Source organism: Crassostrea angulata, chromosome 7, assembly GCF_025612915.1.
Source record: "Crassostrea angulata isolate pt1a10 chromosome 7, ASM2561291v2, whole genome shotgun sequence".
Classification (NCBI taxonomy): Eukaryota; Metazoa; Mollusca; class Bivalvia; order Ostreida; family Ostreidae; genus Magallana; species Magallana angulata.
The window spans coordinates 53,783,821-53,801,081 of NC_069117.1; the positions used below are offsets into that span (position 1 = coordinate 53,783,821).

The 17,261-nt window shown below is 33.4% G+C and overlaps 1 long non-coding RNA gene and 1 pseudogene across 2 annotated transcripts; both read left to right on the top strand.

Moving 5' to 3' along the window:
* Positions 1 to 5,506: 5,506 nt before the first annotated feature.
* Positions 5,507 to 6,997, top strand: LOC128156674 (uncharacterized; annotated as a pseudogene).
* A 242-nt stretch (positions 6,998 to 7,239) lies between these two features.
* LOC128156676 (uncharacterized) lies at positions 7,240 to 8,166 on the top strand. Of its 2 annotated transcripts, none has more exons than XR_008239747.1 (3): positions 7,240 to 7,365; positions 7,545 to 7,664; positions 8,068 to 8,166. It is a non-coding gene; the product is annotated as an uncharacterized LOC128156676 (long non-coding RNA). The 2 variants fall into 2 exon arrangements; XR_008239748.1 differs by having other exon boundaries at positions 7,330 to 7,365; positions 7,549 to 7,664.
* The last annotated feature ends 9,095 nt before the right edge of the window (positions 8,167 to 17,261 follow it).

Genomic DNA, 17,261 nt, shown 5'->3' on the forward strand with positions numbered 1-17,261 from the left:
AGGTCATTAAAACTCATCCGGAAATTGCACATGTAAACAAACCGAGTTGTTTTGGACATTGGTTTAGTGTCACGTGATTGCGATTTCTGTCTAAAAATAGTTACAATGGGATTGACACTCTGAAAAAAGAATTTAAATTTAAAGTTGATCGATGTCTGTGGTAAGAAATATGCATTTATGGAGAATGCAACTTAATAAAAATATAGTTCTTGAAGACATCGTGTTTCAATGGCTCATGATGTATGCCACGCTGCAGTATTTACATTCCCCTGCGCTTGCGTGGCCATGAAGCGGAAGAAAAAATCATCATTTTTGTGTTGACCCAACGCGAAATTCTAATTTTCTCTTTATAATTTGATTTATTTACTTTTGAACACCGTAATTTTACAAAAGTTCATCTTTTCATATGATGTATAAAATATGTGGAAATCGTGTAAAAATTCGATATTTTCTGAATCATGGGTTTGTGCGTCACCATGTCCCTTTAAGTGTTTCGATAAGAAAAAATTAACGCCCATGGGTAAATAACTGCAATATGAACATTTGTCCGTCTATAACATAAAACAAAAACATAACATTCCCCTGTAAAGACCTAATGGTGAAATACTTAAGAATCCTCTCGGTCCTTTTTTTAAGGGACCAGCCCCTTTCTTTGACTACATCGTTTTATTTCTATATCTTTTTTCTATATTTTGTTGATATTATTAATCATAAATGTATTTGACTTGTCACCACCAAAAATTGCATGGGTAAAATAGCTGTATAAAAACATTTTTGCCTCAATAAGATATTACAAAATATTATAATATTTATCAGTTTATAGCAGTATAGAAATATTGAAGAAAAAACCAATTCTTTTGGCCCCTTATTTGAGGGATTTCCTGTCCCTTACAACCCTTAATTACGTAACGCATGAGAAATTTGCTATTATATATAAATTGATAACATTTACTATAACATAAACATTTATGCTTCTAAAACATGATATTACAAAATATACTAGCGGAAAAAAGGAACTGTGCATTATAAAATTTAGGATAATTTTTCTATATCTATTGTTTGTATTTATAAAATTTAAACAATCGATAATTGTAATGTTTTTGACAATATCGGATGGTAACCGTCCGGGTGCACGGACTTTTTTATGGTAAGTGAGCACCTGTTGTTTATTGAAGAATTTGCACGCATGACGTCATTGTGAGCATTCCGGAATATTTTACCGTTACCGGTTATAATATTAATGTTATGTGATGCATGGTTTTGCCAATATTTCTTCATTTATACTTGTGTTTAACACATTTTAAGCTATGTAAAGTGAAATGACACTAATGTTAAACAATTTATAGAGTGAAGTTTGAGTTGTAATCGCTGAATTCAATGAAAAACTGATGACAACGTACATAGGCAAAACTTGACAGTGTACAATTCATAATTATTTACCTGGCAAGGTAAACATTTCTTTGCAGATTTCGATAGAATATATAATGAATTACAGATGCACCAATTTTCAGTGAGTTTGAACCATTATTACAAAAGTTACAGACGTTTTATGTTGCTTAACTGTACTTATTCATTGTTGAAAAATTGTACCACAATGCACTGTAAATGTGATAGCTTTCATACTGGCAAGTTTAAATGGCCTTGAAATGTGAAAATACATAAGATAAAGGTTTGGAATTAATTTCTTTTTAAAAAAAAATGCTTTAATTATATAGAAATCGGTTTTTAAAAAGTGATATTTGATTGGAAAGCAGTCGTCGCTATAATTGCCCTGATAGTGTACCTGTGTTAGCTCCTACAGCATGAACAGAATGTTTGCAACATACCAATATTTAGGTTCAATTTGAATGTTTGCATATTAATCTTCAAATTAAAAAAAAAATACACAGATTAAACCATGAAAAACATCAAGGGTGGAGAAACCTTAAACTTTTTTTGTTAAGGAAATCACTATAGTTTCAACAAAATTTACCCCTATATCATGCCACGACTCAACGAAAACCAAGTGAACGTAATCGTGCTGTTGGGATGCTGCAAGCTGGAATGGCACAAAATACTGTAGCATGACACTTTGGAGTGCATCGGAACACCATCCAGTCATTATGGAGACGTTTTCAACAATCTGGCAACACTCAGGATCGACCGCGCTCTGTGCGACCTCGTGTGACGTCACGTCAACAGGACAGCCACATTAGACTTGTGCATCTGAGAAATTGTTTCCAGACAGCAAGTTTGACTGCCCGTAGCATTCCAGGGCTTCGACCAATTAGTCCAAGAACTGTGCGTAATCGTCTGCGTGAGCAAAACATCAGACAAAGACGTCCAGCGGTGCGCCCGTACTGCTTCAACGTCATCGTATCGCCGGACTAGCGTGGTGCACACGACATCTGTAATTCAGAATACAAGACTGGGCCAATATTCTTTTCACTGATGAATCCAGATTTCATTTGGGTAGCAGTGACGGTCGTTGTAGGGTGTATCGTCGCGTTGGGGAGCGTTACCAGGACTCTTGTGTTGTGCAACGTCGACAATTTGGTTGAGGTAGCATTATGGTGTGGGGTGGAATATCAGCACGTGGAAGGACCCCTCTACAAATTGTCAATGGGAATCTCACCGGTGTACGCTATCAAGATGAAATTATTCAGCGTCGTGTGATACCCTTCATACAGAGACATCAAAATCACATTACTCTACAGCAAGACAACGCAAGGCCACACGTTGCACGTGTAGTCAGGGACTTGTTTGTTCAACAGAATGTCGATGTCTTGCCTTGTCCAGCTGTTTCCCCCGATTTGTCGCCGATGGATCACGTCTGGAATGAAATGGAAAGACGTTTACGCCGTTTACCAAATCAGCCAGTACCATTGGCTGATTTAGGCCAGGCTTTAACCAACATCTGGAACAACATCCCTTAAGCATTTCTGAACACTTTAGTGGCATCAATGAGGCGTAGCTGTCAAGCATGCGTGAACGCAAATGGTGGTCACACGCGTTATTAATTTTGTTAATTCAATTTCAAATAACAGTGACTTTCAAGTGTGCTGAAATTGACGTTATTCGACGTTGACATTAATGTGTTATGAGATGTTGTTACGAATACATGTGTTAACGGTATTACAAAAAATAAAATTTATTCATTGTAATTTTTAAATGTTTTTTTCATATCTTAAATGATGCACAGTTTCTTTTTTCCGCTAGTATATTTCCCATTAAAATGCTATGGAAGAACGCCTTTATAATCTTTTCGGTCACTTATTTGAGGGATACGAAAGACGAATAGGGCCACTTAAAAAAATATTTTTATCTCATAATTACGAGAAAAAATCTCGTTATTACGAGTTAATTATCTCGTTATAACGAGTTAATTATCTCGTTATTACGAGAAAAGACCTCGTAATTACGAGAAAAGATCTCGTTATTACGAGTTAATTATCTCGTTATTACGAGAAAAGATCTATTTAAAATGGCGTGTTTCAATATTCTATTCTTTTTATGTAAAGTGTATGAACTACTGCAATGTCCAATAATATACACATACTTAGCATAACCATCGTTTAAAAGCATACGCATAAATAGATAGATATCAAATCTAACTAAGCAGTTTTAAAAAAATTTCAGAAGAAGTAGCAAAGCAGATTGATTAATAAATTCATTGAGCTATTTATCAATAATTAAAAAGCATACGTGTAATTTGTTTTCAGACTCCAAAATGTTAATTTATTTAATCAATATTTTCAATATGCATGAAGGTTGTGTATGAACATATAAAACACAAATTCGGGGAAATCCTCTATATCCATATCCAACTATATAGTCATTAAAGTTATCTGTAACTAATAGAATTGTGTCTTTACGACTATAGGACTACCTGCTATTTACTTCGGAGTAGTAATATAATATATATATATAAGTTGAATAGTAAAATTACATGAAGTTCTTTCCTTTTATTCATATAAGATAAAACGTCAAATCCAATCATTCTGATATGTATAAATTAATGAATAATGATCGTTGTTATTTTTAAATATCAATTAAAATTGAATCAACATTCCTGTAATGAAAAAGATAGACTAAAAGGATGATCCAGTCGAATTCTTTTCAGAAACGCACCATTTTATATAGATCTTTTCTCGTAATAACGAGAAGTTTAACTCGTAATAACGAGAAGTTTAACTCGTAATAACGAGAAAATTAACTCGTAATAACGATATCTTTTCTCGTAATAACGAGAAAATTATCTCGTAATAACGAGACCTTTTTCCGTAATTACGAGATCTTTTCTCGTTATAAGGAGATAAATAACTCGTAATAACGAGATCTTTTCTCGTAATAACGAGAACATTATCTCAAAATAACGAGATCTTTTCTCGTTATTACGAGATCTTTTCTCGTAATAACGAGATAATTAACTCGTTATAACGAGATAAAAATATTTTTTTATGTGACCCTATTCGGCTTTCGTAGAGGGACCAGCCCCTTGATATGAAATGAAAAGTCTTTTGATATTAAACATACCGTATAACGGGTATTTTTTACGTGCTGCTAATTTTTACGAGTTTTATAAATCCGTAAAAATTAAACGCGTAAATTTTCACAGAAGTAAAAAAACACCGCACGTAAATTTTCTACATCGTACGTATGAGGGTAATGTTCATGACCTTCACCTCAGTCCCTGACGGCTGTACATGTAGGTATATTTGAGCGTTTTTGGTCACGTGGTGTTAACAGTTCAGGCTCCAGGATGTCTAAAATATTGTCTTAAATCTTAAGACTGCTATTAGGCAGACTTAAGTTTATAGATTGTTACTAAGTAAGTTCAAAATGGCGACACTCGTTGGATTTTTAAGAAGAAATGATCAGCAAAGAAGGTTGCTCCCTTGTCCTTGGGTTTTCTATTAATAGTCTAGGTTTTCCCCTTTGTGGACTTGCTATTGAAGTTATTTCCCTTTGTTAAAGTGAAAGTGTGTAAACACGTCTGTATAATGACTGACATGTTATCCAGTAAGAAACTATGCTAATATTTGTGTTAAGCATCTTTTAAATATAATTTTTTAAACTTTGTGATATATGATAATGTTTACGATGCAGCCGATAGGAATCTTCAAACGAAGAAGAGTTCCACTTTTAACAAATTCTGTCGAAAAATCGCGCGAGTTACTATGGAGTTTAGCTAAGACAAATCTTAGCTAAGTTTTTTCTTAGATCGTTTTGTGATCCACTTAAGTAAGCAATCTTAACTAAGTCTAAATCTTAGATTTAAGACAAAATTCTAACTTAAATTTAAGACAGTTTCATGATCCCGGAGCCAGATCTTTCTAATCAGTCTTGAGTATTTTTTAAAACTACGTATAAAGCTACGTTAGTAGCTAGATTTCAATCACTCAGAGCGTTTTTATATGGAAACTTTAGTCTTGACTCTAGTTAAAGTTATAACAGGACGTCAACAATTCATGCGCACGCAACTCTCCAGATAAACACGTTTTGCAGCGGAGTCTGTACTCGCAGTATGGAGGTTATTTTGCTGCAATACTTTTTGGACGAAAATGACTGACATGGCAGTATACCTAGCGATGAATTTAACAATTTTTGCCTTGCTGAATCACAAACGATTTATTCCGAGGATAAACAATTATGCCGAAAATATCGTGCCATTGTTTGATGCAGCATTATTTAGATCTCATTTTCGGGTAACACCAGCTGTGTATGACATTATACTTCGTGAAGTGCAAGGCTATATCGTATCAAAGCATGGCGGAGGAACAGAGCAGATTGAGCCAAGTAAACAGTTACTTATTTTTCTTGCATGTATGGCAAGTCAAGAATCTTTGAGGGAAATAAGTGTGCAGTTTGGAGTTGGGATCAAGACGGTCCACGACGTAGTCAAATCCATGTCCTACGCAATAAACACTCTCTTAATAAGAGTAAGTATAAATGAACTTGAAAATGATGGTCCAAGACCATGGATACCGGTAGCCTAAAGCGGATATCGGTATGCTGTAAATCAAAACTATAATGGTATCGATAAATTCATGATATTTTATGCAATTTTTACCAATTAACTGTTTACAGAAATGTTTCATTTCATTTCGTTTTGCACACTGTTTTGCAGTTGACCCCCAAATGGATTAGGTATACTGTTTTGATATTGCTGCATTTCCTCTCAAAAATTTTATATTTTGTTTTTATTAGATAATTGACTGGCCTAGTATTCAAACGCAGCCAGCCATATCCCGTGACTTTCAATTACAATGTGGAATTCCTGACATATTTGGAGCCCTGGATGGAACCCATATCCGACTTTATTCAGCACCAAAAGGGGACCGAGATTACTTTAACAGAAAACAGTTTCCATCCATTCAGTTGCAGGTATTGTATATTTCCTGAATATTTAATCTAGTGTTTGTTTTTGATGATTAATTCTTGTGAATAAATGCAATACATGTAAATAATAAACTGATTTTTCTTATTGTCACTCATTTCCAGGTAGTATGTGAAAGTGACATGGCCATTCGTCATGCATACACTGGCTGGCCAGGCTGCACTCATGATGCAAGGGTTTTGCGCAACTCGTCGCTATTTGAGGATGGGGAGCAGGGAAATGCTATTGGTCAACGCAACTTTATCATCTCAGACAGTGCATACCCCTTAAGAAATTGGCTAATCACTCCATTTAGGAACACATGACACCTTACTCCAAGGCAGCACAGGTTTAACAGGAGACTTTCGAGTGCCCGGCAAATAGTTGAACGATGCTACGGTCATCTTAAGGGGAGGTTTCGGAGGTTGAGGGAAATTACTGTCAGGAAACCACCTCAGATAATTGCAATTATTATTTCCGGGTGCATATCACACAATTTGTGTGTTCTTAGTCATGATGATGTTGAGGACTTTATAGATGAAGATCATGATGTAAATGCTAATTTTTATCCTAACATATACCTGGATGGAGGGTGTGGAGCAGCCAGGAGAAATGAAATAATGAACGCATTACTGTGAATTTGAGAAATATTAAGGTGGAAGGCTACATCGTCCCAACATGTCTGACTTCCGTTCGAAACGCCATTGTGTTCCGGATTGATAACATTATGTCGTGGTACAAAATAGCTATACACCGTTTAATTGAACTCTTCTAACTAAGGAGATGAGATAGGAATGAAACACCAAAACACTTAGAAAATATGTCAATTTTCTTCCTGTTTAAAGCTTTTCACTAACATTGATTATCAGCTGTTTTGTACGGAAAAGTTCCGAAAACGTGGAATCTAAATAATATACCGTTTCCCTGCTCTGCTGCTATTGGCAATACATTTTTGTCATGTTATCTGCAATAGACGATCATACATATGTGGCGGATTATCGATATAGGTAAGCAGATGTCAAATTTTCATTTAAACTATATATGTATGATGAATATAAAACGAAAGTACCGTAGTACGATCTCTTGAATTGATCCTAACTTCCAAAATTAAAAAAAACATTTGCAGTAAAAGACCTTTATTTAACTTTGACATTAAACTAATGTATTTTTATTAAAATAAATACAGCTAGGTAGCAATAGCAGTGGAAGCCCGGATTTGCAAGCCAAATGAGGGAAAGACAGAATTCTGAAAAGGAGCATGTTTTTCATTTCCACACATGCATGTGTATCACTATGGACATCTAATGTATGTATTAATATGCGTATGGTTGTTGTTTATAATTGCTATTGTATATAAAAAAGTAAAAGGCAATCTATAATATAATTAACTACTAATATTTTGTTTTAAAGAGTTAAATATATATAATGCATTCATCAAAAATATAAGTTTCAGCTTCAAACATTATCATAAGCACTACTTATCTTATATCTACATATTTAGCATAGACTTGTTCCTTTTTTAATTTTTCTGCGTGATTTTTATTAATCCCAAGATATTTGAGACCATGTAAAATAAAGAAAGACAACTCTTAAACAGGATCTTTCATACCAAGATTTTTGCAATAATTAAGTATTTCCTTTAATTTTTCAATTTCATTCAATTTCTTTTCTTCATCCCATTCACCAACGAATATTGTTTATATTTTCAGGTTTTTGTGGGATTTTGTCCAGCAGTTTGCCTTAAAAGAATTTTTTTATATTTTAGTTTCATATTTATGTGGATTCCAATAAAAATCATACAAACTTCATTCATGATTTTTTAGTTCACCTGAGCTGAAAGCTCAAGTGAGCTATTCTGATCACATTTTGTCCGTCGTCCGTCCGTCCGTCCCTCTGTCCGTCTGTAAACTTTTTACATTTTGAACTTCCTCTAAAACCGCTTATTCAATTTCAACCAAATTTGGCACAAAGCATCTTTATGGGAGGGCGAATATAAATTGCAGAAATAAAAGTCCAATCTGTTTTCAAAGCGGCTTTTATTTTGCCACGGCCCGGGTTTGCATACCCATTTTATCTAGAATCGTATCCCATACTTCTAAAACGAGGTTCTTTGTTTAAAGCAGCCATGACATTATACGAAAAAGGGTCGATCTGACTATGATGAATTTGCTTGTTGTGCAACAGTTCGCGTATGAAGGGAAATTTTGAAACATGCAAAATATATTGGTGCCGATTTTGTGAAGTAAATTGGAGGCTAAATATTTCAATGTGTTGACAGTTTTCACACATGACGTTAGTGTTCGCTTGTTCTGATTTTCGTTTCCTTTTTTATTATTTATGCTTTGTAACCTGAAAACTATCGTCTGTATTTCGTGATTTTTACGTATCAAATCAAACAGAGACTTCGGTAAATCAAACAGTTAACTGTTTACCTGCGCAAATTAAGCAAAATCTGATGTAGGGGTAGGTGCCTACTGAAATACAATTCATTCTATCGGTAATTCGGCATTATCTTTTGCGTAATGATAGATTAATGCAATAGGTTTTGTTGAGATGCTCGGCATTTTCTCGAGTTTATTCAGTTTAAATAGAGTTTGATATCGCTGACGGAAATATGTAGGTATATACATGTCTATATATGATTCATTTCGAAAAAATAAATTGTGTTCTTTATTTGTTATACATGTAGTGCATGTTTCTTGTGTTTAATTGTTTACAATTTCTATTTACTAACCATATTTGAGTGTTAAGCTTCGAATTATAAGCAAGATACAGAGATTTGCTCACAATTCTATGTACACAGATCTTAAAAACTAAAGATTAAAAAAGTAAAAAAAATTGTTAATATTTATTAAGAAAATTTCAAAGTCTGTTCTTCCAGAAACCAACTTGAACAACTTATTGTATTGTAAACTTAACCTTTTTAGCTCACCTGAACTTGGGGCCACAATGGGGGGTCGAAGTTTAACAAATGGATATATAGAGTAAATCTTTAAAAATCTTCTTCTCAGAAACTAATCAGCCAGGAAAGCTAAAACTTGTGTGAAAGCATCATCAGGTAGTGTAGATTCAAAATTGTGAAAATCATGACCCCCGGGGGTAGGGTGGGGCCACAATGGGAGATCGAAGTTTAACATAGTAATATATATAGAGTTAATCTTTGAAAATCTTCTTCTCAGAAACTAATCGGCCAGGAAAGCTGACACTTGTGTGGAAGCATCCTCAGGTAGTGTAGATTCAAAATTGTGAAAATCATGACCCCCGGGGGTTGGGTGGGGCCACAATGGGGGATCGAAGTTTAACAAAGGAATATAGAATAAATCTTTAAAAATCTTCTTCTCAGAAACTAATTAGCCGGCAAAGCTGAAACTTGTGTGGAAGCATCCTCAGGTAGTGTAGATTCAAAGTTGTTTTAAAGTCGTGAAAATAATAACCCCTGGGGGTAGGGTGGGGCCACAATGGGGGGTCGAAGTTTAACATATGATTATATAGAGTAAATCTTTAAAAATCTTCTTCTCAGAAACTAATCAGCCAGGAAAGCTGAAACTTGTGTGGAAGCATCCTCAGGTAGTGTAGATTCAAATTTGTGAAAATCATAACCCTGGGGGTAGGTTTGGGCCACAATGGGAGGTCGATGTTTTACATAGGAATAAACAGAGTAAATCTTTAAAAATCTTCTTCTCAGAAACTAATCAGTCAGGAAAGCTGAAAGTTGTGTGAATGCATCCTCAGGTAGTGTAGATTTAAAGTTGTGAAAATCATGATCCCCAGGGGTAGGGTGGGCCCACAATGGGGGGGGGGGGGTCAAAGCTTAACAAAGGAAGATATATGGTAAATCTTTAAAAATCTTCTCAGAAACTAATCAGCCAGATGATTCTTTATAATTGTTAAGACTTTGGCCCCAGGACAATTCTTTGGCCTCACGAGAAGGTTCAGAGGTTGATGTACGTTTATATCCCATATATAAACTATTGTTAAGGATCTTTTTGAGAACTGCAATACTCAACATATGATATGACTATAAAATCATCCTGTTAGAAAAGGGACTAACGATTATAAACATTAGAATATCCAGGGGAAAATGGATTTTATTTATACAGGATCTACATGTATTATTGTACATTGTCCAGATAGTTTGTATTATGACTCCATTAAGCTGATTTTATCATACCTATTGTTCCTCAGGTGAGCGATGTGGCCCATGGGCCTCTTGTTTGTTTTTCATTTTTAAACTTAATAACATTTCACTTTCATAAGAATTTTAAAACAGGAATGTTTAAAAATTTGATAAATATGGGGTTATCTGGAACCAGACTGATATTTTAAAAATTCTCTAGAAAATAGTGTATTGTATTTTGAGGTCTATTATTGTTGAATACTGTGCCTAGTATTAGTAACAAATGCATGCAACAAAAATCTCCTACACTTATTTGGTGTAGAGATCCACCTGAAATAGAAAAACAACTAAGCAATGTGTTTATGTTTTAATATTCATAACAAATCAACATAAAAATTCAATACACTGCTTGTGTATAAATAACATAACAATTGTAAAAAAAAAAAAAAGTGTAAACCACAAAATTAAAAAAAATATCACAAAGTTTTAATTAACATGTATCAGTATATACCTATATTCTGATATAAAAAAAAAAGTCTGACAATCATATGACGTGACTGATATGAGATCACATTTGTTACTTTTTGTCCAATGATCTTTCAAACAAATCGAGCATTCTGTCCATTCTTTGAAGTTTGTCTCTGTGCTGTGTTTCCATTTGATCCATTAGTTTTGAATTTTGCGCATCCAACTTTTCCATCAAATCAGTTTTTAAATTGGGCCTAATCTTCTTTTTTGGAAATTCAACTTTTGTTTCCAATGTTTCTTTCCTATCTCCCTTTTCCAATTTTCTTTTCAAACACTCATTGGGTTTTGGTAACTCCTTCAGTCGACCTGTGTCAAAAGACACACTTAGTTTTGTTGATGCCTTATTCCCATATGCCCTATCAAATGCATCTTTATGTTTCCATTCCATACGATCTGCCCCTGTTTTTGAGTTGTGGTCATTTATTTCTTTATACTTTTCTTCAAACTTTTCCACTTGTTAATTATCTGCTGCTTTGTCAATTTCAGCCCCTCACCATTCAATTCCTTTGTAATAGCTTGCCACAAGGAGTCATGCGACTTGTTACCACAGAAATCTTCCTCTTTGGATAATCGACAGTCTATAAGGCGTTTTTCTTCTGCGATCGTCCAAATATGAATAGACTGAAATATATATACATTAATCTAAATGTAGCTTGTCAAGTTTTTCAACGAGGAGATTGTGAAATTCCTCCAAAGACACACACATATCATTTGAACAAGAATTGTAAAATCTTATCCAACATTCCGTCAGGATAGTAATTTTTAAATTTTCAATAGTATATGTAAATCATATCTGTTATTATATATATATATATTAAATATATATATAATATATTAAATCGTACACAGCGTGTATACCTGCATAGACATTAACTTTTATGCAATATAATTTTGTTGCATCATATTTTACTGAAACAAAACTATTGATGATATAATTCATATTTAATTAAAACCCTAGTTGTATTTTGAACCCGTTATTTTCCGTTTGATATTTGATTTCAGGCTGAAATGTTCTCGACAATCAGCTAGGGTGTGTGGTAATGAAAACAATGTTAGCAAATCGTACGCGGAATGTGTATCTGCGTAAATATTTTTACAACTTTTCTGTAATAATTCGTTTTTAATGCATCATTTTCTTATACAGAAAGAAATGTACTTATGATAGATTTTATCTTACTTTATACAAGAATTAAATTTATATAATGAAACCCGCTATTTTTTAGTGATTTAATCTCGGGATGAAATATTCGCGGCGATCGGCTAGGGTGTTCGGTAATGAAAACAATTTTAACAATACAGAAAATTTATTGATCATTAAAGCTCATAATTTTAGTTGAAAAAAAAATTAACTGGTCATTTTTATACATTCTATAAATGATGCAGCGATGATTAACAACTCGGTAATTGTTACTAAAAAGAAATTACACTTAAATCTTTATTTGTACGTGTTCTCTATCAAATTCTGCCATTATCAGTTTGTTTGTAAATATCGTTTAAAGCGATTATACGTTTATCATGAACATCGTTTATCCTTTCCTATCGTGTATCAATCCTATCATATCGTGCGTGTATACTGTTCTATCGTGCGTTAATCGTTAATCCTATCCTTTCGTGCGTGTATACTGTTCTATCGTGCGTTTATGCTATCCTATCGTGCGTGAATCCTATCCTATCGTTTATCTTGTAAAAAATAACGTTGCGGGTACTGTACATCAATGATGATGCTCAGATTATTAGGAATAAGTGTATATCACATATGAAATAAAGGTAAATGAATAAACACAATCATAATAATTAAGGACTCGTTAACAGAAAAACGATTTTCTGATTTGTATGTGTGTTAACTGTAACAAAGTCATGGTGAAATCCCTCCTTTTACCACAAGTGATTTTAATTTTTACGGACCTATCCAATTCGTAAGAAAAAAATGACGCGTAAAAATTCAAATCGCCCTATTTTAAGACAAATTCGTAAAAAATCACAGCAGTAAAAATTACCCGTTTATGGTATTTTTGCCACAAGTGTTCAGAAATTCTTGGGCTGTCTGGAAAAGGCTGTATTAGGGGCCGATCTCTTATTTCCTTAAGGGGCCATTTAAAGAGATTCGTTCCTCTGTTTTGGGGTAACTTTTCTATGTCACCTCTAGTCTAAAAATCACATATCATATATTAATTCTATTTATATATTTAAATTTAACAGTGCCAATATGGTTTTACAGAACCATATTAAGGGTGTTATTTACTCAGGGTTTGAGTTCTCAAATTCCGATTGTTAAAAAGTTCAATGTAATGAGTAAAATTTGTTCTAAACACAAAAAGTATTTATGAAATGGATTATTATTGACAAAAAATTCAATAGTTTTACTTTATTATGGAATTATGCTCAAACAAAAATTGACTTTTAGCCAAACAGAGGAAATTCGGACTAAATTTTGCAAATTCTGTTTTCTGCTAAAAGTTTTTTGGCAGTAGTCTAATATAAAAAGTTAGGATTTTATATTTAAGTCTACGTAATTTTGCATATTTTCCGTTGGTTTTACCTCACTTATTCATTAAAATAATCTTATGGCACGAATAATAATAATATTGAAAAATGCTTAAAAACGATAAAAGGCATCATATCTCAAAATTTTGATCATTGACCTCATATAATTTTTATGCCAACAGAATAAGGTCAATATAAGTAGTTTAATATCATAAATGTTTTTGTATTATCATCATTCAATTTTTTGTAAAATTGAATCAAAAATGGGTAGGATTTTGAAAACTGATAGAGGAAATTCGGACTGAATTATTTTTAAAAATTGATGCTGAAATCTTAATGTTGTGTACTTATTTAGTGCCACTACCATTCGTTAACTGTATCTTATTTTTTAAAGTGTTTAATTATTTGTAATATTTTTATAATTAAGAAAATCTCAAACGCAGTGTAAAATTTTATGGGATTTTTCTTGAATTTTCAATAAATATTCAATGGCCATTTACTCAAAAAGTAGGTCATTGACCTACTTTTCTGAAAGTGAAAAATAACAATACAAGCAAAGGTCTATAACACACAAAAGATGGTTTTTCATTATCATCAGTGGATTTTTTTTTCATTCTGAGTAAACGTCATCCTTAAATGAAATTGTTAAAAGAAAATTACATATTTACAAAGTTTAGTAAGGGATTTTATTTTGTGGCGGAAGGTTTTCAAGAGAGAAATGAACAAATTTCATGACTCAATATTTTTAAAGTACTGTTACTTTAGCTTCCTAATTTTCAGCGCAATCCAAACTTTCAGATAGATGGTGTAATACGATATATTCATGTTGTTCTAAAAAAGATAATAAAACAATACGCAGCACAGCAGACAAAAAGTACGGGAAATGTGCATTATGACATCACAGTATATTACAAACCTCGAAAGTACTCGAAAGTACTTATTAATCTATTTATTAGTAAAATTAACTTATACTAATCTTTTAATTAAAAACAACAAATGCTATTACTTACAATTTTGATGTCCGTTATATCGTACACACTGAAATATAAGCGAGATGTCGTTCTCGCTGTACTACAAAATATGACGTCATATGCTTCAAAATGACGCATTAAGTTAAATCATTGAAGGCTATCGTGCAGTTTTATAGCTAAGAAAAATAAATGTCATACATTAACGGAAAAGCATAAATGAATATTTTGTTTAAAATTATTAGTAGAAGAATGCTACCTATATAGTCTTATTTTCATTTTGTTAAAAGTATGCATCGTATAAAGAAGCCACCTCAGTTTTGTATAAAATATCGTATATCTAAAATCTGAGTACCTAAATAAATCACTTAATTGCAAGGGCATACACTTACCTGATCCCGACAAACTTTTACATGTAAATTTGAAATATGCTATGTAACTTAAAAACTTCTACGATCCTTGTAAAATCTTACAAATTAATTATTTTTTAATAAAATTAACCCTGTGACCTTCAAAATTATTCAACATATGCATTATAAATTACAGTTTCTACTAACAAATATTCTTATCTTAAAAAGTTCGCACCGTTTTTCAAAATCTACGATATAACATCAAGTTATATCATAATTCAGTTGTGAATTTTGACATGATTATGCCCTTGCAATACTGAATTTTTTAAATGACCTCAAAACCACAAATACATCTGCTTGTACCATGCGACTGCCATATCACGTGACCACTATGAACATAAAATATTGTACTGTTATATATATATTTTAGAAATATATTGCATTTGAGTGACTGTTATTGATTTTAAAAAGGACATGTATGCCAGTTTAACTAAAGTATACGTGTTTTCATCACACAAATTTGCCCATATTTTTATTGACCGCCTTAACTGTACTGCGTATTTTGATATTTCTTTCAATACATTTTGACATATATATCTTATATTTCATAGAAGTCAAGAAATATTAGCTCCAAATTTTGCCTAGCTTATTTAATGCCATATCTTAAATTTTTGAAATGTGACTCGTACTTTTTCAGCTCACCTGAGCCAAAGGCTGAAGTGAGCTTTTCTGATAACAATTTGTCCGTTGTCTGTCGTTGTCGTCGTCGTTGTCGTAGTCGTCGTCGTTGTCGTCGTTGTCGTCGTTGTAGACTTTTCACATTTTCATCTTCTTCTCAAGAACCATTGGGCAGATTTCAACCAAATTTGGCACAAAGCACCACCAAGTGAAGGGGATTCAAGTTTGTTCAAATGAAGGGCCACGCCCTCTTTAAAAGGGAGATAATTGAGAATTATTGAAAATTTGTTGGTATTTTTAAAAAATCTTCTTCTCAAAAACTATTTGGCCTGAAAAGCTTAAACTTGTGTGGAGGCATCCTCAGGTAGTGTAGATTCAAGTTTGTTCAAATCATGGTCCCCGGGGGTAGGGAGGGGCCACAAGAGGGGAATTAAGTTTTACATAGGAATATATAGACAAAATCTTTAAAAATCTTCTTCTCAAAACCTATCAGGCCAGAAAAGCTCAAATTAAAATGGGAGCATCCTCAGATAGTGTAGATTCAAGTTTGTTCAAATCATGGTCCCCGGGGGTATGGTGGAGCCACAATTGGGGGATCAAGTTTTACATAGGAATATATAGAGAAAATCTTTTAAAAATCTTCTTCTCAAAAGCTATTAGGCCAGAAAAGCTCAAATTAAAGTGGAAGCTTCCTCAGGTAGTGTAAATTTAAGTTTGTTCAAATCATAGTCCCTGGTGGTATAGTGAACCACGATGGGGGAATGGATTTTTACATAGAAATATATCGAGAAAATCTTTTAAAATCTTCTAACAAGAACTATTAGGCCAGGAAAGCTCAAATTAAAATGGAAGCATCCTCAGGTAGTGTAAATTAAATTTTGTTCAAATCATAGTCCCTGGGGTAAGGTGGGGCCACAATGGGGGGGGGATCAAGTTTTACATAGAAATATATAGACAAAATCTTTAAAAATCTTCTTCTCAAAACCTATTAGGTCAGGAAAGCTCAAATTTGAGTGGAAGCATCCTCAGATAGTGTAGATTCAAGTTTGTTCAAATCATAGTCCCCGGGGTAAGGGTGGACCACAATGGGGGGGGGGGGGTCAAGTTTTACATAGGAATATATATAATAGAGGAAATCTTTAAAAATCTTCTCAAAAACTATTAAGCCCGCAAAGCTCAAATTTGAGTGGAAGCATCCTCAGATAGTGTAGATTCAAGTAAGTTCAAATCATGGTCCCCAGGGGTAGGGTGGGGCCAAAATTAGTGGATAAATTTTTATACAGGAATATACAGAGAAAATCTTTTAAAACTATTTGGCCAAGAAAGCTCAAATTGGCGTGTAACCATCCTCAGATAATGTAGATTCAAGTTTGTTCAAGTCATGGTCCCTGGGGGTAGGGCGGGGCCACAATGGGGATAAATTTTTATATATAAAGAAAATCTGTAAAAATCTTCTTCTCAAAACTATTTGGCCAGGAAAGCCCAAATTTGAGTGAAAGCATCCCCAGATCGTATAGATTCAAGTTTGTTTAAATAATAGTCCAGGGTTATGATGAGGCCACAATGGGGGATGAATTTTTACATAGGAATATATAGAGAAAATCTTTAAAATCTTCTTTTTAAAGACTATTTGGCCAGAAAAGCTTAAACATGTGTAGAGGCATCCTCGGATAGTGTAAATTCAAGTTTGCAAAATCACAGTCCCTAGTGATAGGGCGGGGCCGTGATGGCGGTTTGAATTTTTACATAGGAATATATAGAGAAAATCTTTAAAAATA